Source organism: Carettochelys insculpta, chromosome 15, assembly GCF_033958435.1.
Source record: "Carettochelys insculpta isolate YL-2023 chromosome 15, ASM3395843v1, whole genome shotgun sequence".
Classification (NCBI taxonomy): domain Eukaryota; kingdom Metazoa; phylum Chordata; order Testudines; family Carettochelyidae; genus Carettochelys; species Carettochelys insculpta.
The window spans coordinates 587709-590960 of NC_134151.1; the positions used below are offsets into that span (position 1 = coordinate 587709).

Genomic DNA, 3252 nt, shown 5'->3' on the forward strand with positions numbered 1-3252 from the left:
GAATGCTAGGAACCATTAGGAAAAAGATAGATAATCAGACCGAAAACAGCCTTATGCCATTGTATAAAACTATGCTACTCCCACAGCTGGAATACTGAGTGCAATTCTGGTCACCCTGTGTCGAAAAAGATATTAGAGTTAGCAGAAGGTACAGAGAAAGGCAACCAAATGATAAAGGATATGGAGCAGCTTCCATGTGAGGAGCAATTACACAGACCAGGATTGTTCAGGTTGGAAAAGAGATGACTAAGGGGCATATAATAAAAGTGTGTAAAATCCATGAACGGTGTGGAAGTGATATTGACTCCTTCATATAACTGAAGAACCAGCAGGCCCCTGTGACATCAACAGGCAGCTGGTTCAAATGAAGAGAAGGAAGTACTTCTTCACCCAACGCACAGTCAACTCATTGCCCAGGGATGGCGTCAAGCCAAATCTATAATGGGGTTCACAAAAAGAATTGGATCAGTTCCTGGTGAGTGGGTCTGTCAACGGCCATTCGGATGGGCAGGGATGCAACCCCCACAGTGGGTGTCCCTAATGTTCTCCCTGCCAGAAGCTGGGAATGGGCAACAAGGGAGTGGTCATGCGATGGTTACCTGCCCTGAAGCTTAGGCATTGCCAGTGGCAGAAACCAGGCTGCTGGGCTAGATGGGCCATTGCTGTGTTCTTGTGAGCTCTGCATTGTTGCCTTAGTCCCTCCAAACCTCCTGTTGCCAAAGGCTGCCCTGGGGATGGCTCCTGGCTGCCATGGATTTCCACTGGCATGGCCTGGCTCCCTGGGGGAAGAAAGTGGGCCGTCAAGGTGAGGACAACAGGACTGGCAGGGACAGACTGGTCATGGCCCACCCCACTCCCTGTAGGTTTGGGCCTGGGTGTTCCATGTGCCCAGCCAACTGCTGTGCTCTGCGTGGGGCTGCCCTGCCCAATGTGCATCAGTGCCAGTCTGGGGCTGGCACAGCTATATCAGACAGCTGCAGTCCCCCAAAGGCCTCCACCCTGTGCAGAGGGGAGGAGTGGGAGGGGCTGGCTGATCTCGCACCTGGCAAAGCAGAGGTGCAGGGATGCCCGAGGCCAAGGGGTGTCAAGGCATTTGCTCAGTAACAGAAATTCCACCTCCATCGTCCTGTCCTGGTACCTCATTATCCTGCTACCTGGCACATCCCTGAGCCTGCCCCTGCTCTGCCCAACCCCCTTTCCTCCCATCCTGCCGACCCCTCCCCTGTGCCCTTCACCCTGCCATCCCACCAGCCGGCTCTTGCCACCTCTGTCATGCTGCCTGGCAGCCCGGGAAAGGCTGGGCAGGGGATTGCAGGGCTGGGGGATGACCGAGTGAAAAGGCAAGTAAGTGTATGGTTGGCCCAGGAATGAACCAGAGCAGGGCTGTGAAAACAGGCCACACTGACAGCATGTCCAGCACTGCCCCGACGGGCAGCACCTCACCGGCTCGCCCCTCGGTGCGCATGGAGGAGTGCTCTTGTCTGAGCCTGTGTCTGCTGGAGAGAGGGGCCCAAAGCACTGTGGTGTGCCTTGCTCACCTGTAAAACCTACCCACTGCTTCCTGCTCAGAGCTGGGCTTTCTGGGGAGCACGAAGGTGGCCTTTGACCATGGCCCCTGTATGCACCATGGGCCGCAGCAAACAGCTCCCTTTCCCTCAGGCCTGCCACTGGGGCTGTGGGGGCAAATCCACTGGGGCCCAGAGAGTCAAAGTGGCCCAGGTCTCCCAGATTGGCCACTGCTTCTGCAGCAGTGCACCATCAGGAACAATAATTAGGGCCTGGCAGGTGCAGGGCCCCAGTGAAGGAGCTGGACACCTCGAATGTCTGGCCGCTTGTCTGTGTTCACCGGGTGACAGTTGCATGGCATTGCTGGGGTTTCTAAGGGCTGATTCACAGTTTTACCCAGAAGCCCTAGCTGGGGTGCTCTGTGCAGTGCCACAGGGGCATGTACTCCTCCAGTGTCCTTTGCCACTTACCCACTACTCCACGTTCACAGGACTGGTGTGTGGAGGGGTGCTAGCTAGTCTGCTGGGAATCAGAAGAGGGCTCTGTGCCTCTGTGTTCCCACCTACAGGACAGAGAGAGGATAATGCTTAGAGCTGGCTGGAAAATTCCCCCAAAACATTGCTGTGTTGGAAATTGGCCGCTCACCAAAATCCAGATGTTTCGTAGAGCTGGTTTGATTTTGCTGAAATTCCTATGGACCCCGGGCAGTTGGCTGCCAGCTCACTGGTATGCAGGCCTGTGGGGAAGCCCACCTTGCCAGGTGCAGAAGCTCCAGGGCCCTCTGCCAAGTGGATCTCTTCAGAGTCTGCCATGCATCTGCCTCAAGGCCACAGCTCCCTTCCCGTCACAGAGAATTTGACAGTGGTTCTTGCCCAGCTTTGCAGGGAGCTCTGAGGTCTTCCAATGGAAAACATATTGTATATGTGCAAAGTGCTGTGTTATCATTAGTGGGTTCATGCACAGATCTGTGCCAGGCTCCTTTAACATCTCCATTTGATCTGCTAGAGGGAGGGTAAAGAGCACGTTAATTGAATTTGCAGAGGATACTAAATGGGAAGTTGCTGCAAACACCAGTGAAGACAGAGAGTTAAGAGATAATTTAATGGGACAGGCAGAGGTCAGCTATAGGAAGGAAATAGCCAAATGAGATTCATCCTGAACAAATGCAAACTAATCCAGCTGGGGAAATATAATTTAGCACCATGGAGAGCAGGAAGGAGCTGCTTGGAAAGCAGTACTGCTGAGCGGCCCAGGGGACAGCAAATTGCATTGGGACTGATAGAGCGTGACTGCAGACAAAACAGAGCAGTAACTGGGGGCTGTGTACGAACAGGCAGGGGCTGGATTGTTTGCTGTACAGCCTGAGATGTGCAGTGCCAACAGGAGTTACGCTGCTTTGAGCTCCGGGATGTTTGAGCTGAGAGTGTAGACAAGGGGCCATCACGGAAATTAGAGCAGAGGCAGGGTCCCTCTACTTCTCAGACCCCTGCCCAGAGTCCTCTGTTGTACTGGCATTATGGGAACACTTCCTCCCACCCTGTGCCCATGAACGTCAGCCCCCTGTGGCTCCAGCGCTGGGGAAACCTCCCCTAGAGACTCCTGCACACCCCAATGCACTTCGGGAGCAGCACCCCCTGATGAGCAGCCCCACAGTGTACTAGGGAAAGCCCAACAGCTGGGCCAACAGCCTCCATGGGCCCTGGGGCAAGGTGTGTGTGGGAGGCAGCTCTGTGCCCCGGAAGGAGT

At 54.8% G+C, this 3252-nt stretch overlaps 1 long non-coding RNA gene across 1 annotated transcript; it reads right to left on the reverse strand.

Annotated features, from left to right (window-relative positions):
• Window positions 1–344: 344 nt before the first annotated feature.
• LOC142021303 (uncharacterized) lies at window positions 345–1992 on the reverse strand. The gene is made up of 3 exons (XR_012647657.1): window positions 1977–1992; window positions 600–779; window positions 345–436 (listed from the first exon to the last, which is right to left on the reverse strand). It is a non-coding gene; the product is annotated as an uncharacterized LOC142021303 (long non-coding RNA).
• Between the last annotated feature and the right edge of the window lie 1260 nt (window positions 1993–3252).